This window comes from Argiope bruennichi, chromosome 9 (genome assembly GCF_947563725.1).
Source record: "Argiope bruennichi chromosome 9, qqArgBrue1.1, whole genome shotgun sequence".
NCBI lineage: Eukaryota > Metazoa > Arthropoda > Arachnida > Araneae > Araneidae > Argiope > Argiope bruennichi.
This window is the reverse complement of record NC_079159.1, coordinates 118,292,871-118,317,082: the sequence shown is the minus strand read 5'-3', so window position 1 is coordinate 118,317,082 and position 24,212 is coordinate 118,292,871. Positions and strand designations below refer to the sequence as shown.

The window sequence follows — 24,212 nt, the reverse complement described above, 5'->3', positions numbered from 1 at the left end:
ACTCAAACATTTTCGTAGATTTCAAGATGTTTAAAATGTTTTGAAGCCAAGTCGAAATCAAAGGAACAAATAAAAGATTATTATACGTTGTACCATGCTTTGCTCAATAACACACTCTAATGGCTAATTAAAATAATAAATTCATTTTTATGTTCCTTTTCGTTTATATACTAAAAAAAAGTACGTTAGTTTATATAAATAAATGGTTGTGATTATTTTTTTTTTAAAAGTCATCTCATTACAACATAATTTCATATTACACATACGCTATACTTGACAAGTATACCTGACATCGTAATTTTTAGGACACCATTTAGATACACATTTTACGAAGATGTCGGAATAGTTAATTACTTAATAAATACGTACTGGAATAGAAAAAATAATCTGATTTTTGTAGACATAAGAACATAATTCTGGGTTGAAGGTATGTTTCAAAGTTAAAAAGCGTTACTATTTTTGAATTTTGAATAGAATCCGAAGGAAAATAAAACCGGCCTCAGCATTTCTCTTCATTTGTAATTGAAACAAATTTATAAGTGATGAAAACTATAAAAATGATAAGACAAAAAAAAAGGGAAATTGCTGCTAACTTTGATTATATCAGATTATCTCAACGTTTTAATCTTTCCTTTAGACTGCGGTACTGGCGAAATCTGAACCGAAGATTTTCTCTCCCTTTTCCCCACACATGAAGTACCCTACTCTCAATTTCCCTCTTTAATTACAAACTATGAATTGCAAAAGTAATGATAAAATGAAGTAAGAGAATAAAGATATAAGCAGGGTGATAAGTGACCCAAATTCTTAGGGAAAAGAAATTCCAAAGATTTAGTATTATAGATATTATCTCGGTAGCAGAGGTGAAATTGATTGCCCCTGCATTACCAAAAAAATACTAATAATTTCCACTCATTAAAAGACAATTCGTTTTATATGAACAGAAGAATATCAGACAGAAAGTTTTATATGAATAATCTATCCTAAAATTTTAAAACATTTTCTTTTCATGTTTCATGTTCTTACATGTTTGAAAGCAGTTAATATTATTACACTGCCTCGAACTGGGGGAAAAATGCCGAAAAGCAATTATTTGCAGTTGCATTGTTGAGAATCACCGGCGTATTAATTGCAGTGAGAAGGCAGAAAAACATAACGAACGGCTGGAGTCGGAAATTTCACGTCTCAATAATGAACAAATACATTTTTCTAAGACAGGGGAGACAGGGGAGCGCAAAAACGTTAGAGAAATCAAACGTTTCAATATGCAAAATTTGTTGCGTTTTTAAGACCATTTTGATGTTTTATTATTTTTAACGAAATAAAAGAGCGACTTCGGAAGCGAGAAACGCGATTTGTATTCAACATTCGATGCACCGGATTTTAATGAAACATCGGAAAATTCCTAACGAAGCGGATACACAATAAATTTATGTAAATGCATAATCTTTGAATCGGAATACGGAATGCGCATTTCTTTGTATCATTAAAAAGGATCTTTAATATCTTGAAAAGAGGATGTTCGGAAAATTTCTCTTTCTGCGACAGAAAGATAGTTCTATTTCAAAAGACAGGGGAGCGGAAATTGTTCTTTTGTGTAATGAACTGAAGCATTTCTAGTGTATCAGAGGTAGAGACTTTGGAAGGTATATTTTTTTTCCGTGGAAATATTTGTTGCAGAAAATCTCTAATAAGATTAAATCGGGGAATCTTTTCTGATGGTTGGCATAAACGTGAAATTTCTGAACATAAAGCGTGACTGGGGGAAAGAAGCAGATGTATTATTTCGATATTTTAAATTTAAGATACGCAGTGTCTCGCATTCGATTTGCAGGAATGTTTTCGTTAAGGCGCGAAAATCTTTGATGCGTCGTAAAAATTGTTTTTTGTATTTCATTTTAACAATGTGTTGTATCTAAAAATCTTTTCCTAGTTCGGATTCCTCTATTATTTTCTTTGGAAGTATATATCTTTAGTGTTTAAGGGGGGGAAAAGCATTCTTCCAGAAAATCTCAGTTAAATATTAGACAAAGCCAGTTAAAGATAGAAATGCTCATTATTTTATGTTTGAATTGTTTAATTCTTAGAATAATGGTCTAAATCACTTGAAACGCTGTTAGAACAGGTATGAAATAATATTTCTTATTTTTAACTTTAAATTAATTAAGTTTAAAATATTTATTTCAGGGCTGGAAATTCTAAATTGAGGTAATGGAAAAAGGATATGAAACATATGATGTGAAATTGAACAGTTTTTTGCATATCTGTACTCCATTGGTTAATTTATGACTGGAATTTAATATGTACTATTGAATCATATATGTACTATGGAACATCAGTATTTTTAATTGTTTCATGAAATATTTATGAACTTAAGGAAACTATTATACTCTTCGTGTTAATATGCATTCGATATTTAATTTAATAAAATCCTATGAATTATTGTAAGGAGTAAAATAGCTAGAGATGGAAATTTATATGAAAAGGAATGCTTGTAAGAATATTTATATATATTAGTTGCTTCTTTTTTTTACGATGAGATGCAACTCCAGATTCGATTCGGACAATGGCATTAATTAAAAGATATACAGCAAAAAGGTTTGAATTTTTGTGCCAAAAAGGCAGATTAATACATTTAAAAAAATGTTCTACAGAATTTAAAAATTTTCCGCAATACAAATATAAATATTTAATAAAAACAGTCGAAATCGATTATTAAATTTATTACATAATCGTTTATTACTTAAATCGATTATTTAATTTATTATATAGCATGATTTAATTTATTGTTAATTAGGCCTCTAGAGTTTTTGACTGTTTTAAAACATAGAACTTGAAGTTTATCTTGTTGTTTAGAACATAGAACTTGAAGTTTATATTGTTATCATTTTATAATCTTGAGAAAAAAATAAAATTCGTCTATTTAATTATTCCCCAGAGATTTGCATGAAATTATTTTACAATGTTGCTTATAAATAACAACAGCATCTTTGAAAATTATTTGGAATTACCCACAAGCTTTTTATATTGTACTTAAAATTAGTCATTTATTTTATGTAGAAAAAAATATTTAAATAATTACGATACGTTAAAATTTAACGCAAAAATTAAAAAGCAATCTAAATGAAAATTGATGATATTCTAACAGCGTCTTGTAACAAAATCCTTTCATAATTCTTAAAATTTGCATTTGCTGACTTTTTATTTAAACGTTTGGCAACATACGATTCGGCACATTTAATCTGTTTCAAAAATTGCTTGGTAATTTGATTGAGCAAATATCTAAATGAATTAAAATAAGCATTAGAAAATGACTCATTTTTATTTTACTCTAATATTTTGCATCGCATATGACGTAGATTTGAAATTTCGGTATTTCAGATTGGATTGTGATGCATATATGCATTTGAACGCATCAATATTCTGCTAAATAAATCAAAGCGAATTTTGAACAATTTAAGCACTGCGTATTATTAATTGTTAGATTTGTTTTTATATACTGTTAAATAAATATATAATTGCGTAGAGAATAAATTTGATCCTTTGCGATTAAAATAAAATTGAAGAAAAAAGGACTGTATGACTCAGAGGGAAGCAGCGAATCCATTCAAAGGGGGAAAAAAGTATAATCAAGAGTGTGTGTCAGGATGGGGTTTTTTTTTCACGCAATAAAAAACTGGGCGTTGGCGATATTTTAAAAATCGTTTTCTTTTTTAGAGGGACACTTTCCTGCATATTGACTTAGAGATATACTTAATCTAAGCATAACTAATACATTTGTAATAAAGAAAATTTACTTGTAGATCATACAGATAATTTTTTGTTACGTTTAAAATTTTATATATAAAATTATAAAAAAATAACTTAAATTAGAATTTTGAAATTTTGGAGCAATTTCATAGAAAAAAATAAACTGAAGTATATGCATTATACAAAATTGCATTGAAACAACAATTGATATCATTTTCCTTCTTAAAACTTCGAAAAGTAAGTATTTTTAAGAGAAGTTTAGGTTCTTCGAGCATGCAAAAAAAGGTTAGATTTTATGAGCAAAAATATAATAATAATAGAATCTTAATGTTGTCTTCGTTATTTATTAGTTCTGCAAGACTTGATCAGATTTCTTTTAAATTTTTCTTGAAAATTTCTAGATTTCCATATTTTTTGTGCAATAAAATTTATATATGTAAATGAATGAGAATATACATAAATTTTTAATGTTAAAAAGAAGATTTCCAAGGATTTTAAAAGAAAAACTTTTTACAATTTAAACTTAACATAAATATAATGTTTTTTTTAAAAATTTTGTTGAATTTTCGTAAAAGTTGTTTCATTCTTCGTTTAGTTTGATGTTTGAAGTCTCGATGCATGAAGATTGTTGCAAAAATAACATTTAGCAGCAAATGAAATGCACGCTTTTTTTGCTTGCAAAATGGTTCACAGTCCAAAATTTTTTAATTAAAAAGTGCTTTTTAACTTTTAAAGGGTCTTTTAACTTGGCGCCTTATGAATAAATCCTGTTTGACCTTTACTAAAATTTAGGTCACACGAAAGCAAACCTCGGATCTTTTTTTGCATATCATTACAATAAATTCACGCTGAAAAAAGAAAATGATACAAAGTTTTTATAGCTTACTCTCAAATATAATTACATTTTTCTAGAAAAAAATGCACAAAATTTGTTGCTAAACAAAGTAAATTAAAGCCAAGCGCTCCGACGCGTTTTCTTGGTGCAGTGCGCAGAAAGACGAGCACCCAACATTTTCGGTTTCTACGCATACAACTTTTAAGCAAATCGTAAATCCTGTTCAAAAGAACAAACAAAACGTTCGAAATACCTTTTTCTAGGTAAAATGAAAATCGTATCCCACCGATAAAATTTATAAAAATTCCAGATTAAATCGATTCCGACTTCCAAACTAGGGGAAAGAAAAAGTTGCCGGAAAAGTTTGGGAAAGTTGCGCGTCGTCCGGTTCCCGAAGTTCCCGTTGTGCTCCTCCCTCAGGGAAAGTGGGTCAGGAAAAGAAAGCCAAGAAAGTGAGGTGCTTACCTTGGGGGGTGGTGCAAACTAAATCACCGACGGGGGAAGTGGAGGGGGGGACAGTCAGACGGACGCACTCCTTGGGGGCTGGCTAGCTGAGGCACACTCGGATTCTCTTCTGCTCCGGGTTTTCTCGCAGAACCCCTTTTGACGAACCTCCCGAGAAGAGCGCGCAGCCTGTGCCCGACAGGGTTGCCCTCGCGGCCCCGGAAAACTATCGCCAAACGCAACCAACTCCCGATCGATAGCGCCCGGATTTGGCGAGTTTTATATCGCTATCCAAATAAATCGGAATGTAATCCTCCTCTTATAAAAAGAATTTTTTGTTTTAATTAAATTTTAATTGATTGGCGAATTTCATAGCATGTTTGGAGACTTTTTGACTTTTCTATATGAATTTTAGAAGTCACTCTGTTGAAGAGGAACGCTTTTCTTTGCTCGATAGTAATATGTCAGCAGTTGGCACAGATTTAAATCCCAATTTAAAACTTTTTGCTATAAGAATTAAGTGAATATTATTTGTAGTCGTCAGCATACGGTTTTTGTAAAAAGCAGAAACAACAAATATAGGGCAGAAATATCTTCGCGTCACAGAATTAGATATGAATTTATCGAGCAAATATTGAAATGTAAGCGCAGACTCACTTCTATATTTAACATCTTTAATCTGATATTTAGCGATTCATTTTTATAAAACTAATAATGACGCTGCCTACTCTTACATGTTTAGATTGATATTAATATAGCCTTTAAATGAAACACTAAAATTTAATTTCGATCTTTTATAAGTTTTTATCTCAAATCAAACATTTACACCCCAATGCTGTCTCGAAAAACAGTGATTCTTTATCAGTTCAATGAATGTTCATGTTCATGTCTGAGACGAAGAATATTGCAAGTAAATTTATATAAACATGTGATTGTCTAAAATTGTGTCCACGCAAGTTTCAGTTAAGCTTCTTTTTTCAGATTATTATAAGAAACAGTGCAAAAAAATATAAAAGAATACGTAAAAATTTAAAAAAATTAAATGTAATTAAAAACGACCAGCTAATTATGAATAAGCAGCTGCAGCCCTTCAACAATTACTTTTTATTAGATGTGAAATAGAAGTAAAAATATATGTGATAAATTCTATTAATCCGAACTCTTAAAATAAATTCTTTTAGCCATATTAATTTAAAAAAAATAAACCCACTTAACTATCACGCGAAACTTAAAATGTAATGATTGTAATCATCATCATTATCTGGAGGCAAAACTGCCTTATCCATTAGCATCACTAGTTCAACAAAGTAGTTGATACTACCAAAAATGAGAGAAATTAACTTTTTGAATTAATAAACTATGTTTATCGTATTTATCGAATAATAAATATTAGTTGATAAAATATATATGCTAATATATATATCTGCTAATTTGATAAATATTAATTGCTAATTTGTGCAACAAAGTTGCTGATATTAACAAAATTAAAGGAATTTTGGTGAGGGAAGCTAAAAATTAATTGCGATGTTTAAATGTTTATACAATACCGGTTCAATCAGCCATATTTAGCAAAATATTCCTAATTTCTGTATTATAAAGAAAAATGCTTTATTCTCTTGCGACCAAAATTCTTATGACATTTTGTTTATTATTATTTTAAAAAGTATTAAATGATTTCAAAGCTGCCTCCCAGAATTTCTTTCCTTTTTTTGTAGATCCACTTTTTAACTTTGTTAATTTCTTGTATAACATTAACTTAAAATACAGAATGAAAGCACTGTTTGAGTTCCAGCGGAATTATCTGCGTTGTTTTTGTTAAATACTTTTTTAATTAATTGAGAAATGTTTATTAAGTGCAATAAAGAAAATGAATAGGGAAGCGTTTCTTTTTATAATAACGAAATTTAAGCAAAATTTTCAAATATTAATTGAATGCTTGCCAGGATGATCGAAAAACTTTTTACGGGAAATTATCATGAAAATTTTCGTTACACCAGCTAACATCACCGCTATGTAATTTTCAGTGTTTTAAAAGGGAATGTTTCGCCGAATCTTTTTAAAAAATTATATTTTAAAGCTGTTTGTGTGAATGAAGAATTTTATAAAATTTAATTTACTAGACATTTTCATTATCCACTAAAGAAATTTATTACTTTCGATTACTAAGCTTAGAAAATAAGAATGTCCTAACTTTTGAATAAACAAAACTTTCACTGAATGTTTCTTGCATGAAAAAGGGATTAATTATTTGTTAAATTAAATCACTATTTTAAGAAAAATGAAATTAAACTTGGCTGGATTATTTCAAAAGAGTAGAGGCGAATTGAAAATATCGCATTTAAATTAAATCGTATATACTTTCTTCTTAACAAACAAAAATAATTTTTAATTTCAACTGTGCTGTTTAGCAAACCTCTTTTGAAAATACATTATTTTTATATCTAAAATGTGTCTCAAAAATAAGAACTGCAACAACGTCAAAGATGAATTCTACTTGATTAAATGAAAGTAATTATTTTTTAATCGAAATTGCTCAATTGCAATTGAGTAATTGCGAAAATTGAGTATTTCGGAGGTGTTTGATACAACTGTAAATAATTTTTTTTTCTTAAACGATGGAAATTAGCTTTACGTTTTAAAAAGATGAATACAAATTATAACATGTTGTATGTTTAGGTGCTTTTAAAACAATTTTACGTGTTAAATTAAAAATTAAACGCAACTTTGAATCATTTATTCTCTGCGATTCTTATCCAATAACATTAAATATTGTATAACTCTTGGACTGTACTTCTCTTAAAGCGAACAGTTTCAAATTCATATCAGAATTCTCTCAAATTTATTTAGTATAAAGATAGGAAAAAAAAAGAGTTTCGAATTCATTAATTTTTTTAAACATAAATATGTTTCAATAGCTAATGTATAGTTTAAAGGGGACCACATTATTAAAATTTCCCATTTGCGTACTATTTAAATCTTACTTAATAATAATTAAGATTTAATAGTGAGAAACGCAGGAATACTGAATTTAGGAAAAATATAAGTCTTTCCTATAAATTCAGTATTCTGAGGAAAGGGAATATTTTCACTCATGAATGAGGAAGAAAGAAAAATACCTCTGGCAAATATTCATTTAATTGAAAGTCTTCATTTATACAAAGGCTTCCAAATGGAATTCTTTTTGAATAAACTTGCATCCAATTTAATTAGTCCAATCTTATGTTTTGAAGAAATGTGAAAACAAAATACGTCATTCTGAATTTTGTTAAATGGAAGAGTATGACACCATAGCAAGCGCATCTCTAAAATTTTACTTCACATAAAGAGACGATTTCACACTCATAGATTTAAATTGAAACAGACTCTATACTGCAGGTATTTAATAGAATTGGGATTCTCAGTTCTAGAGCTGAATTTCTGTTAAAGCCGTTTGAACCATCAACTTGATTAGAAAATATTATCTCTGTCATAGTCTGATAAGATTCACATGAAAGATAATAGTTTATTCTCATAAGTATTTAAAACATATAAATTTGTAAAAATTTTCTAAATTATAATTAAAACTCAGTAGATTTATTTTCACTCAGTAAATATTTTCCTTTGTTATTTAATTAGTTAATGGATATTATTTAGAGGTTCCAACTTTTAGAAACTGGATGTTGATTTTACCAGTTTTTTTTTTCTTTCGTTATGAACTCATTTGCGAATTTATCGCAAAGGCATTAAAGAATAACTGAATAATTTATCTTGTACAAAGAAATTTGATACGATTTGCAGTTGGAATCATTGCTATAACTACTTTTAGACAATATAATTTAATTGGGATACACTCATTTCTAAGAAATTCCTGGTAGAGTTTTCTTAAAAGTAACTTAATATTACGAAAGGATGAAATCTAACTTTCTTTTTAAAATGGGAGAAAAAATGCATTTCTTCTTTTTCATTATAACGGGGGGAAGAAAACAGTGATGATAAATATTATTTAAAGGCAATATATATTATTTAATTTCATACCTCTAATATTCACTTCAGACAAAGTTTTTATATCTTTTTATCAATACCATGTTATCTTTTGCGTATTTTAAACTAAGAATTTAATTTTTATCCCCTTTGTTTCTAAACATTTGATTCCGAAATAAAACAGGGATCTAAGACAGATTGTAATAAAGGTGCTCATTTAAAATGTCCATTACAAAATAGCGTTATTTTTTATTTACCTTAAATTTTTTTTAATGTTATTCTTTTACACAAATATTTACTTAGATAAAAAAATAGCATCCTCAAGGAATTTAATATTATTCGTAGGAAAAATCTAATATTTCATATACTCGATAGGTTATTTCATAAAATTAAATAATCTGTCGACATAAGCTAGTCAGAATGATCTAATCTGAAGGTAAGTCAGGTAATGAAATTTAATGACCTAGGCAGATTCGAATTTAAATTAAAATCTTAAAATATTTAGACTCGAATTTAAAATTTTTTATTTGGAAACTCAACAAATATTACTATGAGATATTGTATAATGAATGTATTAAACAAATGCAAACTTTTGCATTTATGATGTTTATTATTTTTTATTTAATTATTTTTCCACTTTAATTTTTATATTTTTTCCATTCTATTAATAGTTTTATGAATAATTTTTTTCCATTCTATTGTGGTGAAAAGCTCATAAGCCAGTTAACAGCTACCCTACCCGAGCAATTGGTTTTGTATCGTGGTCATGTTACTCGGTGCGAACTATAAGGACCCAGGTTCTATGCTCGCTCATCGCAATTCGCCATACTATTAAATAGAATAAGTTAGTATAAATGCTTTATCTAAAACTAATTATACGTTTCCTTACATAATGAAGACCATCGCATCTTTTTTTCACCTGAACTTTATTTGAAGGATTCTTAGATCAAACTGACATCTTGAATCAAACGTACATCACATGGATTAAAATTCATTCGATTTACATTTCATACTATAAAATAATTCGCAATGGAAACTGTGTAAATTAATCCACTTATTCTTGGCTGCTTAATGAGATGATTGTATTAAATTATAATAATGATTAATGATTAAATTATCCCTAACTGCTTTCACCAGTACGTACGATTATACAAGATTATTCCGTCCCAGAAATCAAAATTCTGGAAATATTTCTCATTATTTACATTTTTCAGATATAACATAGGCTTCGAAAAGTAAGCGAATACTATTAAATAGTGAAATATGACAAACGGACACCAAGAAAGAATAAATATAATTAATTGAATAACAAAAGATATGAATTCACACAAAAAGTGCCTAAGATATTAAAAATATTATACGGTCTTTACATATTTGAAAATCGATCTCAAGAATGAAAATCTCCAGAATTCCTGGAGATAACAAATATGGAGCGCGGCTCATTCTTGGGTTGTAAGTGTCTTCTAAAAAAAGATTTTTCAAAATTTCTAATGCAATTTCTTATTAATTTAACACTAATCTAAGTAATCTAAACTAATTTTGAAGACAAAAATAATTGTTAAAATGTTATGAATTGTATATTATCGCACAAAATTACTTTTATACTTCTTCAAAATTTCAAAAAAAAAACTATCTTGCGATATCATTTCCATTTCCAAGAAATTTTATCTTTAATTTTTGCGTGTTTTTTCAAAATCACATTTTATAAATATGAATTTGCGACAGTGCTTTTTCATTATATAACAACTTTAAAAAACAACAACAATCGCTACAGATTTATAGCTCTTGTGCGGTTAAGCAAAGCAAAAGCAAATATTTTATTTTAACATACTCTAAAATTCTGGACTATCTTTAGAAATTTTTGGGCTAGAATTCTTTTTAGAACTTGCGTGATTTAATATTCTTTACGTTCGATATGCAACGACTGATTGGAGTCGTGCCAGATGAGAACAGGACAGAGAGCCAAATCTAATATATTTTCATACTACTATGTTTTGAACCAGATATTATAGCTCTTTTTTTTATTTGTTTTTCTAACTCGTGGCATAATAGCAGATACATCAAAATTCACAAGGAAATATAAGTATTTTCACTTTTCAAAACACATTTTATTCAAGATTCTTTCACTTTCTTGTGCCTTCTTTCCTAATCGATCAATTTTTTTTCCTATTTTTTGAACAACATATATTTACATCAAATTTTTATTAAACAAATTCAGATATTTTGAGACATAAAAGATTTTTTAAAGACAGATATTTGCTATAAGGCGCCTCAAATCATTAAGAAGCAATCCACTGTCTATCTGCCGTCTTTAATTGGTCCTTTTTTTGTTTTCACTTTCATTTTGTATCTTCAGTTTCAACGAGAGGAAGAACTTAATATAAATAAAGACAATCAGCGGAGTAAAAAAAAAAAAAAGTCGTTAATCTTTAACATAGGATTGAATAAAATCACTTAAATAGAGAAGGTGGAAAATAAGATTATTTTTATAAAGTTTCTTATATCTAATTTTTTTAAAAGATGCATTTGTTTGATTACTTATGTAAGAAACGCTCTATTTATTTCTGTTTTTATATCAAACTAATTCTGTATAACACGTGGCATGCAAGATCTCGTTTCGTGCTTACTCTCCAAGTCAAACTGCATAACATTGGGATTCGAGTGTGGCAATGGAGGAATGGTTTGTTTCTTTTACACGTCTGTAAATGGCTTCAATCAGTTTAAGGCAAGTGTGTTGCTCTCTCTCTGTGTGTGTGTGCGTGTGTGTTAGTGGCGGGTAATAAATACCCGACTAGTCCATTGCGCCTCCCAATGTAAATATTACTTATTGTGATATGTTTTATTATATAATGATATGCTAAAAGTAATATGCCGATAGACACAAAATTTTTACAAAGAAACTATTATAATTAGGTATATGATTGTTTCAATATATTTTAGAAATCTTAAAGTTTTTCATAAGGCACTTATGTCAATAAATTTCAATGTAAACACCCTTGGTACCTCAAAGAATGTCAATGGTATACTCCAATGTCCGTCATTATGGAATCACATTAGACACATTACCTGTGATCTTAAGTGCATCAATATCATCAATTAACGTTGCAATTCACTCTTTCCTTCGTGAAACTCCAAAATTGACAACAAATAGCGATGGCCAATTTGAATTTAGAATAAAGACAACATTGAACTTATTTTGTTGATGTCATTTTGATCGAACAATCGAATGTGAAATCACTATTTCTGGATTAGTGCATTATTATTTACTAAAAGAATTAAGAAAACAACAAAATCATAATATAACCTTTGCAGTAATTCAATACCTCTTTCGTAATAGTTTTTTTGTTATCAGAGACAGATTTTATTACATTTTTTTATATTACAAATTAAAATGCGATTCTCTTTATTACTAGGATTCTCGAAAATTTAGGAATCTCTATTTTCGAGTTTGATACCGATTTTTTTTAATTGTACATTTCAGAAAGTAAAATAAACTTTATCTTTTTTACTGTTTACTTTTAATGTTGCAGAAAATATTTCTATCCAATATTTTTAGTCATTTTTAAAAAATTTTTTTCTCAATAAATCATTTGTATATCTTTGATTAGGTCAAAACAATATGCGAATAAAAGACAAAGTTTAATGAGAGTACGAATAATGTACTCGCATATCTTCAATGAAATGCCCGCCTCCAACCTTTAATTATCCAAGACATTGAGACGCAGACTCATAAGAGAAAACTGGATATTTTTAGTCCGATTGCATTGAATACGCATTGATTTTATGTATGGAATTTATGAACGTTAAATTAGACATTATCTTCCATGCTACACCAGCGAATTTGATCCACCCTCTATACAAAGCCCATGTATTTGAATTTTTAATTTTATCGATTCTGGAATATACGAGTTTCCAATCTCTTTCTATTCCAACCTAAATCTCAAATAATCTAAAATTCACGTCTGAAATCTTTTAAAACATTTGTTCTAGCAGAAAAAAAGTAAAATGCATTTTTAAGTTTGCAAGCACGATGTTATTTTAGAAATGTTGTTAATGGGAAAGGAAAGCCAAACAATTAAATACTACACCAAACTGCTTATACAGAGAGTTTTGAGGAATGAAATGCACTTTCACCAGCGTCATTTCATTGGTTAAATCTAATCTTGAAGAAAATATACTATAAGCTGCTGCATTTGGGTACATTTTTCGAAAACTGTATCACAATAAAAATGCAGGAAAGATATTTTTTTACTACAATTTGATCCTCAGGTCACTTTTACAGTATGAAAACAATGGCATAAGCAAAATAAGAAAATAACACAATCAAAAGGCACAAAGGATATTTTTAGGCAATATTTTCACACTCTGCCCTAAATGAATAAAATTTTATGAAAAATCTCAGTCCGACACTTTTCAACGGTATTATAATATTTAGAATTTTACAATATCATAACAATGGTATAAATTCTTAAAATTTCAATTAAAACACTTCTATGTATTTAATTAGAAAAGAACTTTGTTATGAAAATTCGTATTGGGACATACGACTTGAAATACATGTTTATTTTCATAAATTTACATTAAAGAATTCATACGGAATCATTCTAGATAATAATTTCAAAAAATATTTCATGTTTCCTAATATATATTCAAATAAATCTGCTAGAAGTTTAATAGGTTTTGGTGGCAGGAACGCTTGGGTCTACTCTATAGTGTACAACACTACATCCAAATAAGCAGTAATGTCTTAAAAATAATACAATTCCATTAGTATACAACAACAGCAGAAAAAGAGAGAATAACGCAACATCATTTGTTTTAACCTTTTCGCTGCCATGATGGATGCCTGTGATTCGCACCTTTGTCTGATAAGATGCTTACTTGTTTGCTCTCTTAACTGTAGAGAAATAAACGTCTAATTAGATAGTATGTATGAATCACAGGTGATTCACGTACTAAGCATCACCTTAAAACAAAGAAATATAAACTAAACACAAGCTTGTTCTATTTGCATTAAAATTCAACATTGACTGAAAACTTTTGCTGTCACTTGAATTTGCGAGTGAAACAGTCATCAACGTGTTAATCATGAAAAGAAAAAACGATAGGATCTACAGGACGGAAAGATATTCATGTATATTTAACTTTCTTGAACTGTTACCAAGATTTCTACTATAAAGCATTCGTTGGATAAGCCTTCTGTAAGAATAATAGTCAGTAAATGATTCAGTACGCTATTAGACAAATCTTTTTAAAGACCCAAGGGTTTGAAAGAGTTCCGAGGGCTAATGATGGTTCTTCTTCAGATTCCTTATTATTGTCATTATCCTCACGTTGCATGTATGCCTCATCTCTTCGATTCATTCGTACGTGACAAATTATTCTCTCTAGTTGCTTTAGTTGTCTTACAACTTACATCAGCATTGGTCCAGAATTCTTCACCTTCGTCGGAAAGGTCTATTAACTTTTCAATGAATCAGAATAATCCTCTTCATTGGTCCTAATTAAATTTCAAAGCTGAACTACTTACACATCGAAATGGATCACAAATTAGTGATCACCAGAACCAGTGGATTTTTTGTATACGTATGGGTGGCCTGTTCTTCGCTAATTTGACCAGTACAGCAGAATGGCCGCTACAACTTATCATTTTAGACTAAAATCCATAGATCTTTCAGTTTTTGTTTCTTGAGCTTAATTGTTTTTTTTTAATTTTCAACCTACTTTATATTTAAATATAGCCAAAAAGGCGTTTAGACAAATTAAATATAGTTGGTCGTTCAATTTGTTGCAAAAATATATCTTTCCAATAAATAATTCAAATGAGGCTAATATATTACAAATGCTACAATAAACGATGAAATGTGTTCTAAAAATTTTAAATTATCCGAAGACGTTTAGCTTGTTGAAATAAAGAAGTCGCATTTGCATCTTTTGAAAATGAAACAAACTTCCAATGGAAATTTTGGCACGCACCTAGAAATTGGTTCTTTGTTCAGAGTATTTTCCTTTCATTCTTTTTGTGATCCGGGAAAAAAAGCGAAGCAATCAACAGAACGGGAAATTGCGTGACTTGGGGAAAATATCAAAACACAGAAACGCTATTGAGGATATAAGCCAAAAATAAATAAAATAAAATGTCAATATCGATAAATGAGTATTAATAAAAGGAATTAATATCCGTATTTTTTATTTATATATTATTTTGTGTGTGTGTGTGTGTGTGTGTGTGTGTGTGTGTGTGTGTGTGTGTGTGTGTGTGTGTGTGTGTGTGTGTGTGTGTGTGTGTGTGTGTGTGTGTGTATTTGAGGACTTAAAAGCTGTTTTAAATGTTTACAATTTCCTAACAATTTTTTTTTAATTTCCCAGTTTTGTAACAAACGCTAAAAGAAGTGAGGATTTTCCACCTCTCATTTTCTCGAATCTTTTTAAAATACTAAAAATGATTCATATTCGATGGTTAAAAATAAAATCTGCCAATAAAACTTTTGCTGTAGTTCAGTCAACGGTCACACATTTGGCATATATTTGCTCTTCAAAAATGGCCCATCAGAGATGACAATTTCTCTCAAACAGTAGTCTAATATTTTAATAAATTACGTTGTAATGAAATATACCTTTGAAAATAAAATTGTATGCATCGTTTTTGCTGTTATATCAAAGCATACTTTTTAATATAAACAAGATTAAAAAAAAGTCTGTAGAGTTACAAAAGAGGGTCAGTAAATATTAATGTGTCTGATGCAGATTACAAACATAGAATATATGTGATATGTTATGTTATGAAGACGTTGACAACGGGGGTTAAGAAATTCCAAAATTTGATTCCGAAACCTTTATAACTGAAACGTAAATAATGTTTCTTCAGACGCATTGGTTATATACTTATTAAATAAATACAGATTCTCTAGAATAAGGAACATTTAATACAATTAGCATTGATTAAGTGACTATAAATCATTGCCTTATAACATTGCATGAAGATTCGCGTTGATTTTTTCATTAGAATATTTGCTACATTTTATCATATTTGATGCGTCTCTCTTATGCAGAAATAAATTCTTTCGTTAATCTTATGTAAAAAAAATACACCGACATTTTTTTTTCAATTAATATACGCTGCCCAAAGTATTCCATTAAATATTTTTTCATAAATTCGTTCTACTTTTTGGTTTTTTACATATTTTGAAGCCTTAAATCAGTAAAATTATACATTATAACTCCAATAAAAAGTAAAAAAAAAAAATTCTTATCAAAAAGATAAAACAAGTACTTTTTTCTAAAAATAATTAGTACATTTAATAAATTATTCATTGTCTTTACTTTTTAACTCTTTTGTCTCTTAAAAGAAGTTTTTTTAAAAAAAAAAAAAGATAAGTTGCATTACATTTATTCATGACAATTTCGATTAGATAAAATGATCAAAAAATTAAATGATATAAAAATATATAGAAATAAAGACAAGAAAGCCAAAAGGTATGATAATATAAATTTAGAATTTCTTTATAATATTTAAAATTTTAGTAGCGTCTAAGAACAAAATCTCGCTTCTTATTAATCTTTGCAATAAAAAAATATATATGCAGATAAAATATAATTACCAATGTATGTAAATTTAATTAATTTATATTTTAATCCTCTCACATACGTTGCTATATTATGAACTTTAGGAATGCAGTTCCCAAAAGTTAAGAAAACACACAAAAAGTATTCCCATGATACTAAATCGGCTTAAAAGCTGGTTATTTTAAATGGTATTTTTTCCTCGCTTCTTAAAAATACAAAATTTTAAGAAAAAGAGTCTCAAGAAGAAAAAGTGTAATGATTTAATTCCTGGAAATCAGTAGCAATATAAAAGAGGGAAAAAAAGTTCTTTCTAAGAGAGCAGGTGCTGTGATTTCCATAAAAAGAGGGAAAGAAATCTCGGGAGTCGCTACAAAGAATTCTCTGGCTTCCATCCTAATCCGCTTTCCAGGGCGAAAGAAACGCTACTGGCACAAAAGTCAAACGCACGACTTAAGGAACGCTCGACTTTTATATATATATATATATATCTTTCTTTTCTGTTTACAAAACCTTTAAGAGAATAGAGTACTATTTTTTTTTTACCCTTTCTTCTCTGAATATAAATGAATAGTGATTTTTTTTATTTTATTTTTGTGGAATTTTTCCCGTTTTACTTCTCTTAGACAAAACGGGTCTACTTCTTTCCCCACCAACCCCCAACCCCCCGATCTTGCGCATTTTCTTTGTGGCTTAGGCACATTCCTTATTCACGTCTGCCTTTTCAATTTATTTCCCAGATGTGGTGTTTGGGTGGAGAAATACACACGTTTGGAGGGTGGTTTAGAAAATTATGGGGTAAAAAAAAAATTCTGTTACATGTTTATTTGTTGTTTAGCACATTCTTTACAAGATATGCTTAGGAATATTGAAGAATATTAATGGTGAGTGATTGATATGAAGAGAGATAAATTCTTTTTTAAAATAAGAAGACTTGTTGTGCGAATCTCATATATTTTATATGGATTATTACTTTATAACATTATGCTGATAATTGAGCTACAAAATTATAATCGGGAGATTCAAACCCTAATTCAACTAAGTTTTGTTTAGTTTTATTAATGTCCAGTTTTAAAGCAACAGTCTGGTTATTTTAGGACGGACCTCTTAATTTTGAACCACGGTGAGGTGACGTGTAGGACACCTGAGCTGGTATCCCCTCTCCAAACTTCCACACCACACCAGCGGGAGGACGTTTGGTTGAGACGGATTCAACGTGTACCAGATCCGCTTACGCAATGGTTCTTAGGGCGAATCGGGTCTCAAACCTGAAGCCCTCCGGTTCGGAAGCAAGACATTACCACTAGACCACCGCGGCTCTATTTATTCAACTAAAATTATGTAGGATATCTTAATTAGTGCATGTTAAGCTTCCCATTTTTGTCACACATTGCGATTTATATCAAATGTAACATGTTTCAAGAATAATATAAATAAACCTTTTTTAGGTTTGTTTGTAATGTATCTAGGTTAAATTAAAAATACATTTTTCTAACGATCTGCCCGTTTTTCCTGACTCGCATGAGAGATTTGAGCATGCCATTTTGGAATTCATTTATAATTCATTTTTGATATTTTAAATGTAAAATTAATTATTCCTAAGAAATTTAAGTAAAAAGAATGCATTGTTATAAATCATTATTTCCATTTTATATAAATTATTCCGCCAGATATAGAAATGTAAAATTATAGAATAAATCCAATTGATATAGAAATGTAAAATTATTAATAAATTCGGCCAGATATAGAATAAATCCAATTCCGGCTGGATAGACAGTCTATAATAATACGTCATAAAATATCATTTTACTATAACAAATATAAAAATATTTGCTAGACGCACTTCTTGTATTATCTCTTACAGTATCTTTAGTTCATCTTTCCATGTGGTGAGAATGGATTTAATATCCGGCAAGACATGTTTACGACATAATTACAGATTTGTTTCAAGATTAATATAGTTAATTAACTATGTACATATAAGTTAAACATATAAATAGTTTGCATGCAATAGAAGCTGAAAGAACCAAATAAATTTTCTTTAGCTTTTGTTCAAAAGGTAAGGAACATAAAGATTTGTTCTAAACATAAAGATTGGTATAAAAGAGTAGAGTTAGAAGGTTTGTCAATTAAGTGATTAATTTTTTATTAATTCAAAACTATAAGTGATTTAATTTTGGGCTGTACTAACATGTGGAGCTATTTTTCTTTTATCTACAGAAAGGCTAATAAGTGAACTCGGACAGTAAAATGCGCTGAAGAGATTAGAACTGACCGTCCGATTAGACAAAATAGTTGTATTTCTTTAAATAAAATTTATACTCATAGATATTTTTTTTACGCTTTAGAAATCTACAAGATACTATAAAAATAACTGGTGCAACTGACAGTCTTTCAATAGAACAGAATACGAGTTAAAATTATCCTCTATTATATCTTTTTATGTACTTAATTCTACGTTAAATTAATTTTTGCTTTTAAAAAATAAACATAATATTGTTTTCATCCCAAGCTATAATAAGTATATCAGATGATTTTATAAATTTTGAATTTATTCTTCTAGAAGGTAGGTAATGAATTTAGTTTGGATATAAAGAAGTCTACATGTTATATTTACCAGAGTAGCGTACAAGTAAAATACGGGTTGGAAAAAAAGTATGGAGGTCCCATTGATTTGCAAATGTATTTGTATCTAATATTTAAAACTAATTTTGCGTATTTAAAAAGAACATATGTTCATTTTGAAAAATTTCATTAACAAATTTTTTAGTAAAATGGTGATCAACGAGTGCATTACTAATATCAATATTTTTTTTTTTCATTTCATTCTGTAAATTTCAAAATAATCACAACACATAAGTGAAATGTTATTTTACCTATTATAACGGGCAAAATTCTTCTCCTGTTGCTGTAAATTGTAAATAACTTAGAAGACTTCTTACCTAGAATAGATAAAAGAATTTTTTAAGCATTACAAATTATATAAGAGCCATGTAAAATTACAATTGATATTTATTTAATCATACATCACAGTGCTTCAGTATCAGTGCTAAAATAAGAAGTTATATTAAATCATGCTGAAAAACTAAAATATCATATACTCCTCTGAATTCTTGTGAGAATCCTGTAGAACTCTTATAATAATTCGGAGGAGCATATGATATATTAGCTTGCCAGGTTGATTTATTATAATTACTATGCCAGTTATTAACATTGACATTTATAATCGACAATCACTTACTTAATCATACATCACAATACTTCATTATCAGGGGCTAAAATTAGAAGTTATATAAAATTATACTGAAAAGATATCATATGTTCCTCCTAATTTTTACAACCATTCTAAATGAGTACATGTCAACAGTTCTGAAAATCTTTGCTCAAGAAACCGTTATGAGACCAAGTTAAGGATCGTTCTGATGTCTCATGGAAAATTGTAGCTGGGCTATGCTGGTTAAAGTATCATCTAATCACAGTTTTAATTTACATTATAGATATATGGTAGAGTTGTTTGTTTATGCTAAATTAAAAAAAAAATAAATATGGCAAACATGCTGGAACCCATGCTCAGCAGTGGAGAGAAAGATAAATGAACTGAGATAACCTAATCCATTTATCATAACAATAGAATAGAGTTACGTAATTGTTGGCATAGAATTGCGCGTTTGGTAACAACAGTTTTGTAAGATATGGTAAATCGATTAAAGCATTTTAGTTTGAATAATTCTGTTTTTTAACGTTTCGTTACAGATCCAAATTCTACTGAATTTCTACGGTTCCTTACGCTAAAACAAACTTATGAAAAGTTAATTTTTGTTCTGATGTTCGTAAACAAAAAACAAAGCCACGTAAAGTACAGGAAATATGGAACGATTTTACGAATGCTACATAACATTATTCGAGAATTTCTGTGAAACGTCAATGCATGAACGAAAATGAACATCATTGGAGGATTACGAGTTTCTGTTCCTAAATATAGCGAAATTTTCTGTAGCTTCAGTTTTATTTGCAAAATTAAGATGTTTGTGGGTATTTTCAAAAGACCCAATTATGATACCATTACTTATCAAATAAATTTAGACTTTTCAATAAACACATTACGAAAGCCTCTATTTAAAACGTTTCGAAAAAAGATTTTTTTTTATACTTATAAAGCGACGAAATTTCTTGTAAAAACATCTCCCTGATGAATGGGGACGGAGTTAATGATCCATTTAATGCCGGACGCATCTGGGATTTCAATCCCAAATAAACAGCGCTGTTAGCATCGGGGATCTAGACGATAAACAAAGCCTCTAATGACGAAAAATGGTCGCTCATCAGCGCGAAAAAAGGACTCTAATTGAAACGGATGAAAACAGTCTGGGCGGAGTTAATTATCAGGGGAACCAGCAGTCTATGTGGGCAGGCAAATCAAATAAATGGGCCTCATAACGAAAACAAGTTGATGCATTTCACGGGATCCCATTCTGTGAGGAGAAAATAAATATTAGGACATTTTAGTATTATGTTTTATACATGGATAAAAAAAATGTTGGAAATATGCAAGTAAAAAAATAAATGTGTGTCTTGTATTAAAGCGACACATATTCCAAATAAATGTTTTGAAAAATTAAATTTTTCTTTGAAAATCATAGTTTTTATGAAAAGATTGTGTTGAAAGGCCCTTTCATTAACCCCTCTTTGCATGATTTCTCTCTCTCTCTTTTTTTTTTTTGTGAAATAAATCAGGGTGATATAATTCATGCTCTAGATTAAAGGAAAAATGTTTTGAAAAAATCCTGGTATAAATATATAATATAAAATAATTAAAAAATTCAATACGATAAAAAATGTCTATCATCAAGCAAATTTCCATACTAAGCTCAGTACAAAATCTTCAATGTCCCTCTCTTCCAAATATCTTCGCTCATTATCGCTTTTATTAGCAGAAAAAATCTCAGATTAGTTATAAAAAATATTCAAGAAATCGCGCGTTTCTTCCGACCAAAACAAACAGCAGAATGACAAGTTCAAACGCGCTATAATAATTGTGATATTTTATTTATTTTTGACAGCTACTTTCCTTATTACGCAATAGTCAGGAAAAAAGTTGCCAGCAACAACCCATTTACAGTTCACCTGTTTTAAGTACAATTTTTAGTTCACTAAATATTAGGTTGGAAATTTCTATCATCATGCAAAAAAGGGTTATATACTTCGCGTACAATGACGAAGCTGACTCACATGTTGAACTACCGAATTTTTAATTTTAAATCTGCAACTAAGGGAAAATATTAGTAATTTAAAATGTAAAAAAATCCATTAAAATCTCTATAATATCTCCTATCCTTATATTGCTATGCAAATTAAAATAATAATAAATATCCAAAATGGGATATACCATCTAGTTAGATAGTTAAGTAAATTCGTAAATCAAGGGGTTAAAAGGACATTACAGTAAGATGTAGTAATAGCTTTCTTTAACGCAAAATCGACCTCCAATCCAAGCGAAGAAATACGTGTTACAAGATTTGCAATTACGTCAATTCATACAGTGAAAGAAAAAAAGCATTAAACATTTCGTTTTGAAAAATATGATTATCATCATCAGATAAAAAAAAGACTTATTCTTCAAAGATATTTGAAATTTACGAATGACATTATTTCTTATTTTTGAATGTACAAAAATGAGTAATAATAATGTAATAAAGAGTATGCGATTTTTTTCATTGTATTATTCTGATGACTCAATAATTCTTAAAAGAAACTTTTGTTAGCTTCTATTTCGAATAGATTTTAGATTTACTTTTTACTGGGTCTATTGTTAAAGTGAAAATCTGAAATCAGTCAAAATCCGAATTAACTATATAAAATGGGTTTTAAGTAACAGTGCTAGGGAGAAAAAAGTAGCAATCTTAAAGTTTGCTGAATCTATTTCTTACTATAATTACTATTTTTCGGGTTTAATCACAAATTCACCCCCCCCCTCCCAAAAAATAACAATGAAATAAAGTAAGATGTTTTGCAATTTCCATTCCTTAGTTTGAGACGGTAGAAAAGAATCACATAATTCAATATTTGTATAACCAATGAAAGAGATTTGAGTTTCACTATAACATAAAATACTTTTGCATCTTTATAAAAAATTATTAAAATTATGAGAAAAATTGAATGGCAACTCAAATGATAACATTCATAAGATAGCTTTTCAATAAAATATAAAATTCATTTTTGTTCGATGACATTTATGAAAAATATCTCGAAGGAACTCCAACATTTTGCTTAATATTTCTAGATAATCACTCCAGAGTGCATATTCTGTCCGTCTGAAGTATCGACGTCAAATTTAGATACTCTGGATCAAATGGAGTGAAATGGACTTATAAAGTGCCAATAGGCATATATTCGATTTTATTATAGGTAGAGATAAGTTAATAAGAATTTTTGCATTTCATTTTCCTTCTAATCCGTAAATATAGGAAAAGGATGGAATATTTATTCACGAAAGAGTAAAATAATATTTTTGAAGCAAAAACTCCTTCGGAAATTGAAAGTAGCTCTAAATTTTGATCGCTTCAATTCACATCAATCACTTGTTTCAAAATAAGTAATCACTAAACGCTTGTTAGCTAAAATTTAACCCTTAACTAGGGATAGTTTAGTTTAATTTAGTTATATTAACGTCCCCTAGGGCTATTTTGGGACGGACCTCGTCATTTTGAACCGCCGTCAGATGACGAGAACGACACCTGAGCTAACACCCCCCTCTCCATACCACACCAGCGGGAGGACGTATGGCATGACGGATTTAACGTGCAACAGACCCCCTTACACGACGGTTCTTCGGTGGAATCGGGTCTCGAACCTGAAACCCTACGGCTCACAAGCCGAGACCTTACCACCAGGCCACCGTGGCCTCCCTTAACTGGGGAAGTGCGGTATCTCAGACCGCTAAGGATGGACTTTCAAGCCCCCCTATTCTAGTTTTAGCTCAATCAAATGGATTGAACCTAGCGTCTTGTCGCGGGACCTTCACTACACCTGCACTTTTTGAACCGGTTTCAGTGGATGCTTTAAAAAATATTTCAGCTATATCTTTGCGTGACGTCTATGAGACCGCATCTCCCTTTTAGTGTTCCAGTATTACACAAAGCTTAGCAGATGGCTCTAAAACTTGATCGTCGAAATATCATCCAACCTTCTGATCCCCATATGAAGCAGACCTCCAAAGACTTAAATGAAACAGAAAGTAATAGTTGCGCAGAAGATTTTTTCGATGAAAGTTCGCATTTGACAGATTCTGATATGTACGTCCACATGTAATTAATTTTTTTAATGATATTGTATTTTGAAATATTTCTAAAATATTTTTATATACCAAAAGAAATATCTACAGGATTTATAGGCTGAGTCTTATAATAGTACGTAATGCCCTCGAAAATGTGCAATGAATGTTCTCAAGTTTCTGCATAGAAATGATGCCGATAAAAAAAAAAAAGCCAATTTTACCCATGATTTTTTTTTTCTTAATATCATTGTTGAATGTTTCATTATGTTGTTTTCTATATACCTTTGTGCACAGGAAAAATAAATATGATTTAAAAAGTATAAAGTAATATGTTTTTTCAAGGATATTATTATTATAGCATATAATTTGAGAAGCAAATACATCTTC

General features: G+C 29.3%; 1 protein-coding gene across 2 annotated transcripts in view; it reads right to left on the bottom strand.

Annotated features, from left to right (window-relative positions):
- Positions 1 to 24,212, bottom strand: part of LOC129983719 (complexin-like) — a 550,382-nt gene that overhangs the window by 321,666 nt on the left and 204,504 nt on the right. The window contains exon 1 of one of the 2 annotated variants that reach the window (XM_056093316.1): positions 5,051 to 5,174. The exons of the other annotated variant lie outside the window; for it this stretch is intronic. The gene's annotated coding sequence lies outside the window, so the exon portion shown is untranslated. Of the gene's footprint in view, positions 1 to 5,050; positions 5,175 to 24,212 lie in introns of those variants that run through there. 2 annotated transcript variants of the gene reach the window in all.